Below are 15177 nucleotides of genomic sequence, written 5' to 3'. Positions count from 1 at the left end.
CACCCAGGAAGGAGAACTTTTCAGCTCACCAGTTTCAAAGTGCCATTTTCTATCCGACCTGCAACAGTAGCCCAAAGTATTTCCATTTTGTCACACAAACACACACACACACCCCTACATGCTGTTAATATATATAATAACCTGGTGTAAATGATGCACTTGATTTTAAAAATAATTAAGGCCTAATTTAGATATAATGTAGAGGAGTATCAAATTGTGAATTATAATTAAAGTAATAAATTATTATAAAGATGCTATTAAGCAATATAACCTGTGTATATTTTTAGCTCTATTCATTAACTACAAATGAAATAAAGAACAACTTCATCTGAAACATCAGGAAACAATATCTGGCTTTGCTATTGCTTCATTAGCAATGACAACAGAAATGCACTACTTTCTATTCCTTTTTTATGCTAGTGGCATAAAATTATTCTGTTTCTTTTATGTTCTACTTGAACACTTTTCATTTGAGAACACAACAAAATAGGGGACCGCAGAAATTTGGCCACTATTAGGAATACAAATGTTTATTTGGTTTCAATTACTGCGGTTGAGAGATATTCTCAATTTTCAAGTTTTAATTAAAATGCACATTTTCTTTAAAGAACACTGCACCATTATTTGACCTTGAAGGATACATTTGCACAGTGCTGCACAAGCGATTAACTTTAACATAGCAAAATCCTCATGTGGATGGAAAGAAGCAAGTTTGAGACAAAATTCTCCTTTGCAGGATTCAGACTGATCTCCACTGATGCTCACCACTAGTAATAGCAATGGTGGAAAGTATGTAATGTAGATGGGGATTTTTACCAACATGCCATCCAACTCTGCTTACAGCTCAGAGCAGGGTGAGATGAGACAGTGGTAAAAAAAACCTTACCCTATGTACATTACAGCTTCCATCAGCTGCCATTGATGGAGCTGCACCAGTGGTGAATCATGGGCCCCGCTTTTGGCAGTGCAGATAAGGCAGTAAAGGACAGAGGTACCTCTTCACCTATGACCAAATACTTAGACTGGACACTCAGATATCAATTTTTTGGGCAAATAAGAACCTGAAAATTCTAGATGGTGGGGAAAAATATCAAGAGAAAGTTTTTATAGTATGAGCAGTGGTCTTTTATAGTATCATCAGTGCTTTATGATTCCACATCCACAGAATTTGACACAGAAGCTACTCTCTGCTTCCGAATTGTACTTCACAATCCAAGCTTTTCTTTAAAAAAAGCTCCTAGCACTCCAAGTTGTGAAGAAACTCTTCCAAATGTGAAACAAATACAAAATGATGCAATCGTGTCTGGCAGCCTCAAGCAATAGTTCTGAGAGCCATGAATTTATCTCAATTGGGAGTTATATTTTCAACATTTGGTTTCAAAGTTAAGTGCCAATATTTTTAACTATTTAGGAGAAATTTCCCATTAATGTGTTTATCTTGCAGTTTCAAACTGCCTTCTGCTCCTTCCCAGGTGCCAGAAAATCAATTGTCTCCTCCTTAGTTGCCTGAACTTCCTGCTTCTCTGACCCCTCACAATGCTGTTCTGTATTTTCATGCAAAATATGAAGCACAATGAAAATCAAAAAAAGGGGGGACAATGTAATACCGATATTAAATCCAGTTTATGACACATGGGGGAATGCTGCATTGACCGTATTATTCATTTTCATATTTAATTCACTACAACCCTCATGTTTTAAATTTATCGGATGCTGCCATAGAATCTGCAGTTTGAACTGGAGCTTTGCAGGATGAAGACTCCATGCTACAGAATTTACATCTAGTTTGCTGCAGCGTACCGGGGCTTTCATTGTAAGCAGTCTGTGGAGGACAGAACTACATTGCCACAATAGGGTTGAAGTGAGGAACCCACAACTAAACCAGGTGATCTGAATATTCCATAAGATACCAGAGTGTTCTGATATTCACCCTCTAGTATGCACCCCAGCTGGAGCCAGGCCAGCCAAGCTAACAAAGATAATGTTACCACTGCCTCATATTCATGTTTCAGGGCAGTATTCATTGACATAGAATCCTCTTCAAAGCCCTCCAACATACATATTTCAAAAAACAATAGGAATTTCTCTCTAGTTCCCCAACTCTTGGAAGGTGGTGTAAGAACCAGAACAGAAGCTTAAGAGAAAGGTGTGATATAATTTCAGTGTAGATATAATATCTTGACATCACAAAACAGAGATAAAAAGAGCTACTTATCTCCCCTTCTCCAAAAACAAAAAACACCAGAAAAAAAGCAAAGTGAACTGGTCAAGAAAAAGTCTGACAGCAAGAGAACATGGAGTTGCTGCCCTATTGGCATAATAGGCAGTGAAATACATCCCACCATGGAAAGCCTGCAAAAGTCTATGCATCATTTCACCCCAATGTACTATTATTAATTTGTACTGCAGTAGCACCTAGAACCAATCAGTCTGGGACCAGGATACCATTGTGATAGCAACTGCACAAATGTCATCAATGACCAGGGGCTGCAGAGCACCACTTAAAGTGTGTGGGTGGGCATCGATTTCCTCCTCCACCTCTTACCCTCCTCTTCCCGTCTCAGGCCCACCACCACCACTAGCACATGGTGATCCATGACACCCCTGATCCATGAGCCTCTACTCCCACCTCTCCAAATTTGAGCAAGTGGCATTGTGGCTCATGGGGTTGCAGAGCCATTCAGCCTGACCACTTTTTGGTTGGGCCAAACCTATGACCTGCGTGGCCCTCCCGGCTCCATGACCTACAAAAATGACAGTCCCTGCTCCAGAGACCTTACAATCTACTGTATGATGAAAAACATTGTCTCAATAAAACCATCAATGGAGAAAGAGAAGATAACAGTAATACAATGAGGATTAGCAGCGATCAGCCATTATTAATTCTTTTGTATGTTTCATGGTAGAGCTGAGTTTTAAAAAGGAATTTGGAAGTTTTATTAATCCTAGATACTTACATGGCCTCTGCTGCTATAGTACCTGAGCACCTCACAACCTTTAATATGTTTGTCCTCACAACACACCTTCAAGGTAGGGAAGTGCTATTAAGCCCATTTTAGAGGCAGGAAACTGAGGCACATAGCAACTAAATGACATGACCAACATCACACAGAGAGTCAGTGGCAGACCAGGAAATTGAACCCAGGTCCATGTTTTCAAGGCTAATGGCCTAACTTCTGGGCTATCCTTTTTCTCTCCAAAATAGCCTACTGCTGTAATGGATATCAGTGGGAAGAAGAGGTGAGGGAATAACTGATTTTTCAGTATGGTGCCATTTCAAACCAAAGCTGATTTTTTGTTGTTATTTTTCTTGCCAAAACAAAAAAACTGAAAATATTTGGTTTCAATCAATCTGACTTTTCATTCTATTTTTTAAAAACTTACAGCTGACATTTCCAACATTCAGTTTTCCCACTGAAACTCTTCCCCAAATTCGACCTGGTTTGTGCATAGTTTCAGTGCGCCCCAAAAATGCATTTTTCAGAGAATTTACTATGTGCCAAAAAAGTTTTACCCAGCTCTAATAGGAAGCTCTTCCTATTCATAAGAGCCAGCATGGGAGAAAGTGAGAAGGTGTTTGACAGTATGACAAAGTTCCTCCTCTACCTTGGTGGGTCCTACGCTTATTGGCGGATTTGCTCCCCTCAGAGATCTTCCCCTCTGGTGGAACCCACAGTCCGGCTCAACTCCTCCTGTGTCTGATCAGGAGTTGGGAGATTTGGGGGGAACCTGGGCCCACCCTCTACTCTAGGTTCCAGCCCAGGGCCCCGTGGATTGCAGCTGTCTATAGTGCCTCCTGTAACAGCTGCATGACAGCTACAACTCCCTGGGCTACTTCCCCATGGCCTCCTCCCAACACCTTCTTTATCCTCACCACAGGATCTTACTCCTGGTGTCTGATAACGCTTGTACTCCTCAGTCCTCCAGCAGCACACCCTCTCACTCTCAGCTCCTTGGGCCTCTTGCTCCCAGCTCCTCACACGCGCACCACAACCTGAAGTGAGCTCCCTTTTTAAACCCAGGTGCCCTGATTAACCTGCCTTGGTTCCAGAAAGCTCCTGATTGTTCTGGAACCTTCCCTGTTACCTTACCTAGGGAAAGGGGACCTACTTAACCTGGGGCTAATATATCTGCCTTCTATCACTCTCCTATAGCCCTCTGGCCTGACCCTGTCACAACAGGAAACTTGATTAATGTCAGATGTAGGCTTGCAGTGGGTATGACTTGGGACATTTGACCCTTTGAATTCCAAAAGCAGAAGAACATCTACTACTTTCAAAATTCCTATCCTCCCCATTCATGCCAGTAACATTTTGAATGGCATCAACTGCTCTTGGTTTATTCTTGCAGTTTGGTACCACCTAATTTATACATTATTCAACATTTTTTGGTATTTTTACTACATTTGTATAATATACTTCATTTCATTTATGTTTTGTTTAGTCAGACAATAAAAATGTAGCTGCAGATTTCACTTGGTTGGTTACTGATGAGAACAAGGGATTCCACTGCCAGGTCAAGGACAGACTGCCAAATGCCCTCCGAATACTGCTGTGCTAATAGGTGAACTCTTCACATAAATATCCAAAGCCCATTCCTTTTTCAAATGAGTAAGTTCTTTCAACCCCAGCTGTTTTGAGCAGAAAGGACTCTTCAGCTAAAGTACAAGTTCTTCCAATGAAAAGATAAAATAAAGGGGTCAGAGGCTGGCCATTATTTACAAAGCCACTTAGCAGCGTGGGAGGGTGTTAAGAGGTTTTCTCACTGCTAAATACTGTAAATTGCTTAGTAAGTCATAAAACAATTGAAAAGAACTGTTTCTCTTTCTAATACCTCTTTTAATGGGCTAGTAAGCTTCTCTAGCTTATTTCATGCAACTCAGTCACTGGCAGGTCCATTGAAGTCACACATCTTGTTTAATTTGTTGCTTTTGGCATTCACTATATACAGTGATATCAAAAATGGACCAGAATCCTGTCAGAGCTGCCATATTAATCTAGTTTTTGGGAATAAAGAATTACATTTTGTTGTCACAGTAGGAATTACCGCCTGCTTGAATATAACCCTGGGCAAGGGTATGTGGAGCTTTGCACATGCTATTGGGTGTGCTGGGCTGTTTATTACTAGATGTATATAAGTTAAAACAAAAGGGGTTGCTTTATTGTACACCATCCTTCTTGGCACCTTTTGTCTATTTGTATATTCTGAGCTACAAACCTACATGAGCTCCCCCCGGTGGATACTTTCTAGGATGATGCACTGAACCCAAACCTTGAGTCCTATATAGGGTGACCAGATGTCCCGATTTTATAGGAACAGTCCCGATATTTGGGGCTTTTCTCTTTTATAGGCTCCTATTATCCCCCACACCCTGTCCTAATTTTTCACACTTCCTGTTTGGTCACCCTAGTCCCATGTGCTCTTGGCTTCCTGGGGCTGTGCAGAGTTTAGGCACTGTCTCTTTGGACTGTGTCCAGGCACTCACTCCAGGTACTGACCCCACATCTGACAGTCCAATTGGCTCGGCCCTGAAACAAGTGCCAGCTCTCCCAAGCCTTGCCAGTAGCTGTTGCATGTTCTCAGAGTTCCATGAAGGCTGTGGACCCTCAAGTATATTGTTTCCCTCTTTGAGGGCTATGTGACAGTGAAAACAAGTAATGCATTGTTCCTGCAAAGGAATTTCTAAACACACACTTTACTCTTAGACAGCACAAGACCTATATAGAACTAAACCTGCACCCAACAACAAAAAACAAAACAAAACCTGCACCCAAATCCTGCTTTAGTTTCCTCACTACTCCAAGAGCCCTTTCAATTTGGTCAGTGTCTGTCAGGGATCCACAATTCCTGCTTCTCCTGCTGCTCAGCCTTCTCTGCTTCCAGTCCTGGTTCGCTCCCCTGTCTCTCTCAGGACGACACATGACAGAACCTCCCTTTTATAAAGTTGCAGTCTGCTTTGTCAGGTGCAGGGGCGGCTCCAGGCACCAGCACGCCAAGTGTGTGCTTGGGGCAGCAAGCCGCGGGGGGCGCTCTGCCAGTTGCCATGAGGGCGGAAGGCAGATTGCCTTCGGCGGCACACCTGCGGAGGGTCCACTGGTCCCGCGACTTCGGCGGACCTCCCACAGGCTGCCGCCGAATTCGCGGGACCGGGGACCTCCCGCAGGCAAGCCGCCAAAGGCAGCCTGCCTGCCGTGCTTGGGGCAGCAAAATACCTAGAGCCGCCCCTGGTCAGGTGACCACTCTCAGTGACTTCAAACCCTCTTCAGATGATCCATTGGTTGGCTACTGGGTCACTTGGAAGAGTGGGTTTCCCTAGGGGTTAGTCAGCTCACTGTCCTGCTAGTGCAAGGTTATTCAATTGTTGACAGTCCTTATTGATGTACCACTCAGAGGCAGACACCCAGGTGCCAGACCCCCTCCTCTGAGCACAAGTGGTATGATGCAAGAATACAGCAAAAGACAATCCTAAGGGTATAAACACAGCGTTCATAAAATCAAACTGGAATTATTAAATACAGCTAGACCGATCCAAAACTGTCACTGACCCACCCTATTTGCAGGTATTTTCCTCTGCTACCCCTGAGTAAATAAGTAGAGTTAGACTCGTATGCACTTCAAACTGGTGCAATTTGCCCAGGGGTGCCCATTTTCTAATTAACTTAGACTCAACATGCAACTTGCATCATGTTTACACCATAATTGCACGTGCATGTATATGACAGAAAGAGAGAGTATTGCTTCCAAGTGCAACCAAAAGGCTTAGGGACAGATTGTTAAAGGTATTTAGATGCCTAGCAGAATTTTCAAAAGCATCTAGGCACCTAACTCGCACAGAAATCAGTGAGTGTTAAGCACCTAGGTACTTCTGAAAATCCCACTAAGTGCCTAAACACCTTTAAAAATCTGGCCTTGCTCATTGAGTTTGGTTATAGTGATATTCTTGAATATCTAAAAGTAGAAAAGAAGAAAGTCCTTTAGGTTTCTGCAGCACAAGGACCAAAAATCCATAGTTAACACGGCTTCAGGTCCATGCATGCTGTCTTTTACAAGTGGACTATAAAGGTGCCTTGTTGCTAAATGTACTTGTATTACCCATATTACAGTACATGAATATATGAAATACAGGGGTTTATAAGAGAGCAGGATGGGAATTTTTTGGCTAAACATTCCTTTTTCTCAAAGTGTTGAACTACCAAAACTATTTGTGGGAAAGCACCAGTTTCCCCAGTTTTCCCCAGTTTTGAAAAAATGCTGGGGAAAAAGTTTAAAACTATCAAAATGTCTTATTTTTTTTAAGTTGAAACAACTTTTCATTTCAAAATATAAGTTAGTGTATAGTAAAAAAAATTAAAAATCAAAACTAAAACAAAATATTTTGAAATCAAGCAACATGTTGCAATTGACCTGACCTTAATTTTTCAGGTTGTGAAAATATAAAGATTTCAACTTTTCAGCCCGATTTGAGACAAGAATATTTTTCAGAAAACCATTTCCCATTCAGCTCTAGTTAAATCCGTACAGTGTTAGATACATTTCTCTTTTGAAGTACGGTATACAATACAGTACAGCAATATTTCTGCATGAGGACTAATTCAGAGAGAAATTAACAATACAAAATTTCAAAGTCTACTTAAGGATATCATTTTTTAACCTCTAGAGGCAGGAGAGGTACATTGCTGTTCAGTTTGGTTTTGATACTTGACTGTAATTATTGTTAAAAATATATTTTACTTGCCAATAGATTCTTTAGCAACATACTTGCACTTCTGGTATGTATGTGTGGACAGAGGCCCCACAGAGAATGAGCAAGGCACTGAGAAAGTGAGCACAGGAGCATAGGGACTGTGTAGGACCGGGGTAGGCAACCTATGGCACGGGTGCCGAAAGCGGCACACGAGCTGATTTCCAGTGGCACTCACAGTGCCCGGGTCCTGGCCACCGGTCCGGGGGGCTCTGCATTTTAATTTAATTTTAAATGAAGCTTCTTAAACATTTTAAAAACCTTATTTACTTTACATACAACAATAGTTTAGACTTATGGAAAGAAACCTTCTAAAAACATTAAAATATATTACTGGCACGCGAAACCTTAAATTAGAGTGAATAAATCAAGACTCGGCACACCACTTCTGAAAGGTTGCCGACTCCTGGTGTAGGAGCTTCAGGGAGTATCTTGAGTTTGGCCAATATATAGTTTAAAACAACTTTTATGTCTAATTTGGGGAGTTAATTTGGGAATTTATACCATCATCTTTTATATTTACAAAGATATTATCTAATTTTTCAGGTTGTAACTGCTGTAAGAACAGACACCAAAGCTAAACTCCTGAAAATAACACTCTTTGAATAGAATAAAACATCTCTTCGAATAGTCTCAGTGGCAAAGTGGCATAAGTAAACACTCAATGCATGCTGCTGCTGACTCTCAGAGCTCAAGAACTGTGATCAGAATTACTGAAAGAGCAGAAAGAGATGCAGAATTATACAGAACGACAACAAAGAGGCATTATGGAGTAGGCACAGCTCAGAATTGACTACCCCAGTCCTCCACTTAAGGAGGCCAGTATCATGACAGAAAGAACTCTTCCTCCGCTGTTCCAGACATAGCACCAGTGCAGCTGAGGATCTGTCACAAAATCCACAAATTCAAATATTGGTCCTGGTCCACAGCTACGGCTCCTAGGCACTATGGTAATCATCATAACAATTGAACCTACCCTGGCTTTAGGATGGTCAAATACAATCAAGTATATTCTGCTAGACTTTGCACTGAAGTGTTTGGAGAAAGACTAAGTAGCCACAATTTAGGATTTTTTTCCTTGCTTCCCAAAATAAAATGAGACATGCATATATTTTATATTAAGGTGCATATAAATATACACACATGCAAATATAAATAGGTTTATACAGAACATGAATTTTATTCTTACATGATGAGATGGCATAATTCAAAGCTACAGTACAAAGTCAAATTAAAGTATTAACTCTGTCCTGCAGGGTTTGTGTGTTGTGTATAGGGGAATTGGAGATATAACACTTGGTAAAGCTTAATAGGAATGAATGGTTGTTGACTCTCGCATGAACACCACTGGCTTTCACATTTGTCACCTGGTTGCCTCATGGATTCCAGTAGCAGGTGTCAGGATCCATCCGCATGCCCAGTTCTCAAACACTGATGCTGGTAGATACCAGAGAGAGGCAATCAACATAAATAAGGAGAAAAGCAATTTGACAAAACCAGAGAAAATTAAAAAGTAAAAGGGGAAGAAGAAGAAACAATGTTTAAAAGAGAATGAATAGGGAAGGAGAACAGGAAAAACAGAATGACAAGCAAGCAGAGTGAGGTAGTGCTAAATCAGAGGGAAGGGAAATGACATAAGAGTGACATGTTATAAAGTGCAAACAACTTATAACATAAAGGGAAAATAAAACACCAGTGCAATAGCTCACAGGATGGGAAAGCACACTTGTGAACAACCCAGGATCTTCACAAAGTTTTAAGGAAAAGTGTGTATTCAGTTCTACTTTAAGCCCTTTTGCAAAATTGCTGCTCAACCAGCGAATGTCTCATCGAGAGAGATGCCATGAAGCAAATACTGCTATGAAAAGAACAAAAAGATTAGGGCCCCAATTCAGCAGAGCACTCAGTCATGGACTTGATTTTAATTACATGGGCAGTTCCATTGACTTCTATTGGACTACTGTGATGCTGTCTCACGGGTTGGCAGCAGGCTAATTCACTCACATGTTAATAGAAATCAAAGGAATGTTAAAAGGTCATGGTATGTTCAAACCAATTCACTTGTAAGATCTAACTGTATTGTTAAGCTTGACTATATCCTGTTATTTATTTGCCACTATGCATGCCCTATAGTAAATAACCCTAGATCAAAAGTTGTTAGTATAAAGATGAGCAGTTACTTAGTGTGCAGAACTTCCTGAATATTGTTCCCACATAGCCATCCCTATTGTAACAAATGGTCGGTAATTACATTATGTATATCACTGTGACTGGATTACTTGTGTATCCATAGGAAGTAGAATGTTAACTTCAAAGCAAGGTTCGTTTCATGTTCAACAATGGACGTTCACAGCTCCATCAGCAGCTGCTACTCATCAAAACCCACATGGGTGGAGACACCTGTCAGCTTGTTTGCTGTGAGCAAGATATATAAATACTAGTTTACATGAATAATCTTTCATCTCTGGACTGATGACTTCTGACAGGATGGAATTCTGAGCAATTGGACCGAGATCATTTGTAGTGTATTTACCTGCTTTAATCTCCCAATAATACATTTATTTTGCTTAGCTAATAAATCTTTAGTTTACTAAAAAATGTGGCTTCAGCATTGTCTTTATTGAGATCTGAAGTACACCTTGACCTGGGGTAAGTGACTGGCCCTTTGGAACTGGGAGTAATTGAATGTGTGATGATTTTTGCTTTTAATAACTTTTCATCATTAAGTCTAGTTTGTCTGGGTGGTAATATAGGCTGAAGTGTCTAAGGGGATTAGCTGTGGGTCTATTATAAGCTAGTATAGTGATCAAGGAGCAGACATTTGTTGCTGGTTTGGTTAAATCTAACTATAGAGTATACCACTGGTTTGTGTGTGTCCGTCCTGTTTTCTGACAGTCTGGCCTGAGATTGGCCCTCTCAGCTGTGACCTATTCCAGGCACTGCGACAACTACTCGTGCTTAAGTCCTTTGCTAGAGCAGGGCCTATATAGGTAAGAAGAGAGAATGAAGAGGTGAGTATAAGCAATTAGAAAATTGTATCTGACTGGGTTAGCACTGTGCAATGCCGAAGCATTTTTTTTGTGGGGGGGGGGAAGTTGTTGACATCCTTTCCTTATGAGAATCTTCAAAGAACTATTCCTGAAAAAAATGATAATTCAGTCCAAAACACCAGCTGTGCCCCCCTGAGATAAAAGATTCAGAACACAATACAATGGAGCTGACACTGAACCCCAAAGAACAGCAGCTTTCCAAGAAAAACATTTCAAAACTGTTCTGTGATAAAATGACATCCCAGTTCTGTAAAGCCTAAAAACGATGAACAACAAATATTCTGTGGCCAAACATCACAATGGGAATGCAACTAATTCCATAAAATATGGTTTATGGTAGCAAAAGCAGAGGAAATATCTAACTGTTTTTAAGTATGCACAGTCGGATGTCTATTGGAGACAATTAGTCACCTGTCCCAGTGCTTGTTCCATCCCACTGCAGCTCACAAAAATCAGACCGAGATATAAAAACTGTTGCTTTGAGGAGAAATAATTATCTTTGGCCTCCTCTAATACTTTTGAGATGAAAAAGAAGGAAGAAGTGGGATGACAATTGACAAGCTGATCTGAGGGTCAGGTTGGCTTCCTTTATAATATAACAACATAATATAATCTACAGATTGTAGAGCAGATGGAACAGAACCAGACACCAAGTATTGTAGAAATTAATGAATTATGGAGATTGCTTCGTCACTAATCAGTTTAAATCAGTCTATAAAAACCAACTGGGACCAGTACCAGCCATTCTGCAAGACCTGGGATATAATCAAGATAAGAATGTCATTTGGATTCTGCAATGAGGAAGAGAAAAGCCCACTCTTCAACCTATTATCTAACCAACCAAAACAGAATACCTTGGTGGCTATTCCTTGGTCACCTGCTGGTTGATATTACTTGAAGACACATTAAAATACTAGATCTGCCATCCACCCTACTCCTTGTTACTTTACTTACTGTTATATACCTTACTGTCCTTAATCTAACTGTCACCTAAATAATAATGGGCCAGATTCTCAGCTGGTGTAAATTAGTGAAGTTCCGTTTTATAGCTTCTACCCTAAAATCAACCCAAAGTCTTTTATAATGGCCTTTACAATAATGAATATCATATGTAGCAATGTCAGGGCCCCAGTCTGCAAGATAATCTGTTAAACCATCATTGTCTTCTTGAGACCAAGAAGGAGAAGGCATAGATGGACACAGACATTGTGATGTAAGTTTGCCCCCCAATGGAACATTCTCCCAATCTGTCCCACGTGAAGGACTAGCAGGTCTCCGGAAACAAATAACAACAACAACAAGCAGCATGAGTGACATGTATACAGATGTCCATATCTGTTACACAAGTGTTTGAACTTTCTAGTTGGGCTGTTTTTTAAAGCACTGGGTGTGAAGGAGTTTTCCTAAATGTTTACATTCAAATGGATTTATTATATATCTATTGGCGCCAATTATCCTCATCCATAACAAACACTCTGCTTGGGTAAGAGACACCACTTTCCCTTTCTGCTCTAAGTCCAACAATTATCATTCTTCAGCACAGCTGGGGACCTTGTCCACATTAGGCCTTGATTCAGCAAAGAATTTAAGCATCTGCTTAAATCCATGTCAATTCAGTAAAGCATGTAAACATGTACTTAACTTTAAGCACATGCTTAAGTCCTAATGACATCACTTAAGTTTAAAACTTAAGCACCTACGTAAATGCTTTTCTTTATTAGAGCCTTAGGCAGTTAAGACATAAGATGTGGATTATGGTTTAAGAATGGCACTGGTTTTTATTATTAGATTGAAGGTCGAGTAACACTGCTGCCCAAACATGTCCTTATATGCAGACCCTAAGGTGCAATTTATATGTGTTAATTGCTAAAGAAAAATATGCATCATGAGAACAAATAATTTTAAACGGAAAAAATAAAGTTTTAATTACATGTTAGGTTAAAAACTATAGTGCCTAGTAATTGTACATTTTCAAAGATAAAACTTTAAGGAAAAAATTTAGATGATTACTAAAATGAAATGACAAAAATCATAAACATAGATGAATTAATTTTTAAAGTTGAACTCAAAATTATCATGAAAGATACATCTTGAAGTCAAAAATCTAGTCTCTTTGCCTTAATTCATTATTAAGAATGCCCTTAGAGCTTTTATTTGGATGCACATATAAAGTAGGGGGACAATGGTAAAGGTTGAACTTATGATAAATATGTTCTTAAATTATTTATTGATTTTTACATGAAGAGGCTATCTAATTAAGCTGATATTCTTCCATCATGAAAGCTAGTAAGCAGTAAAAGTTCACGTGGATAGCCCTGCAGAGGAATTTTAAATCCTTCTCTGTTTAGAAAAAGCAGCTGTCAACATTCCCTTGGCAGTTTAAAACTAATTGAAGCTGAGAGGGTGGTTAGAAAGGTCTACACTGAAGCAAATGAGATAGAATGTTCTTCTCTGATTAGAGTCAAGTCTTTTAAACTTGAATCTCACAGGAAAATGCTTCTCCTATTTTTTTAATACTTTTATATCAGTTTCAGGCACTTCCAAGCAGTAATGGACACACAATACTCCATTCAAGCAGAGCTAGGGTGGAAGGAGATAAGATGTTAGGTGACCTGTCATTAATGACTGCTCAACAGAAAGACAGGATATGGTTTAATCAATTATATTCCAGGACTTTTTAAATCCCACTTTATAACAGAAATTTAAAACTCGTTATTTTTTATTTTTGCTCACTGACAAAACTGAGGTCTTTAAATAGCTATAGCATCAGATATAAACCCTAATTCCTGGCACTCGTTTAATTTAACAAAAGTTATTAAACTTGCACTGAAACAGATTTTTAAAGTTTTGTGGCAAGTCACACCTCCCAGTGCAGTTTTATAATTTCCTTTGACTTATATGCTATCATACTGTAGCAAACAGAGCTCATCACTGCTAAAAAGGCATTTCTAAGGCATCTTACTCTGATTTAAAGGTAATATTATTTAAATATTATGGCAACAATACTTCATATATGAATTCTAATTTGCCATGTAGTATAAAGCTGATGGCCTGCTCAGCACATATGAAAATTAGGCCACTTATTCTTCTGAATGTTACCTTTCACTCCACCTTTTTAAACCTTTACCATACATCCTTCAAATAGCATACTATTAGTTGTTTCAAATATGTAAGTGAGCTTCTTTGACTTAAGTCATTTATTTACAGGAACACCACCAAAGGTTCACACACTGTAAAATTCCATTTAACTTTTCCCCTAATTCGAGCCTGGTCTTTTTAAAAGTACTCTATTTTCTTTTATAAATTAATCTTTTCACAATTAATCTTTCCGCTTTCCATTAAACTATCCACTTTTATTCACTATCTACCGTTAGCCTTTTATTTAAACCTTTATGGAACAGTAACCTTCAAAATACCTTACTTACCTAACCAATGATAAAATTCAACATTAATAGGAAAGGCACTGAAGATCTGTGGAAATCGTAGAAAATAAATATTTCTAGTTAATAGTGCTTGAGGAGTTTAACTCTTTTATAACAAAAATTCTATAAAGATTTAAGAACCCTGTCATCCCTTGATGTTCAGTGCAGGAACCTGCAAATGTTGTAAGACAGAGTTTTCATTTCTTGTTACATACTGGGTATGAAAACAAAATAGTCTGCTACATGAGAGGAAAAATAATGCTCTGTGACCCTGTCCTTTTTGATTCACTGGTCATACAAGAACAGTGTGCATCACACTGAGTAATCACTTTGATTTCCTGAAAGGTTAGAAAGCTTAAAACTGGCAGAAGGTCTGCCCCTTGTAGGAATCTAGTTTCACTAGAAGATTGCCTTACTTTTTATTGTAGGGTGGCCATTTGTCATCACTTTTTTTTTTAAAGGAAAAGCTATGGTATTTCAGTCTGCTTGGTATTAAAACTTGACCTACGAAGTGACTTTTTGATCCAATTTTTAAAAAAGACAAGTTATGCAAGTGCAAAAGAAAAAAGTCCATGATTAAATTTGTTTTTTTCCCATACTTCACATAGTCTCATATTTCAAAAGTATCTGATTTTTGTATCGAGGACTTCAGTTCCCATGGATGCTCTTTTAAGTAATAAATTGCTGGTTTAAAAAGAAAGTTTTTAACAAAACAAATACCAAGATTTTCCAGCATTAAATTTAACAAGGAGTTTCTACATAGTACTATTTAATCATTTAATATGGTATTTTGGGGGAAACAGTTTTAAATGTCTTTAAAAATATTTAAACACTAAACTTGGAAAAGTAGTTGTTGTGAAAGATTCACAACATTTCCCTTACCGTTTATTGTTTTTTTTATTAGAGGCCTGATCCATCTCTCATTGAAGTCAATTTAAAGATTCAAGTTGACTTCAATGAGAGA

At 39.0% G+C, this 15177-nt stretch overlaps 1 protein-coding gene across 15 annotated transcripts in view; it reads right to left on the bottom strand.

Moving 5' to 3' along the window:
* The window catches only part of TMEM117 (transmembrane protein 117), a 360911-nt gene that overhangs the window by 203892 nt on the left and 141842 nt on the right, over positions 1-15177 (bottom strand). For 2 of the 15 annotated variants that reach the window (XM_045032387.1, XM_045032448.1), the window contains exon 2: positions 10601-10723. The exons of 11 other annotated variants lie outside the window; for them this stretch is intronic. The gene's annotated coding sequence lies outside the window, so the exon portion shown is untranslated. Of the gene's footprint in view, positions 1-9108; positions 9179-10600; positions 10724-14216; positions 14256-15177 lie in introns of those variants that run through there. 2 more of the 15 variants (XM_045032405.1, XM_045032413.1) reach the window with 2 other exon arrangements.

This window comes from Mauremys mutica, chromosome 1 (assembly GCF_020497125.1).
Source record: "Mauremys mutica isolate MM-2020 ecotype Southern chromosome 1, ASM2049712v1, whole genome shotgun sequence".
NCBI lineage: Eukaryota > Metazoa > Chordata > Testudines > Geoemydidae > Mauremys > Mauremys mutica.
This window is presented reverse-complemented; position numbering and strand designations above follow the sequence as displayed.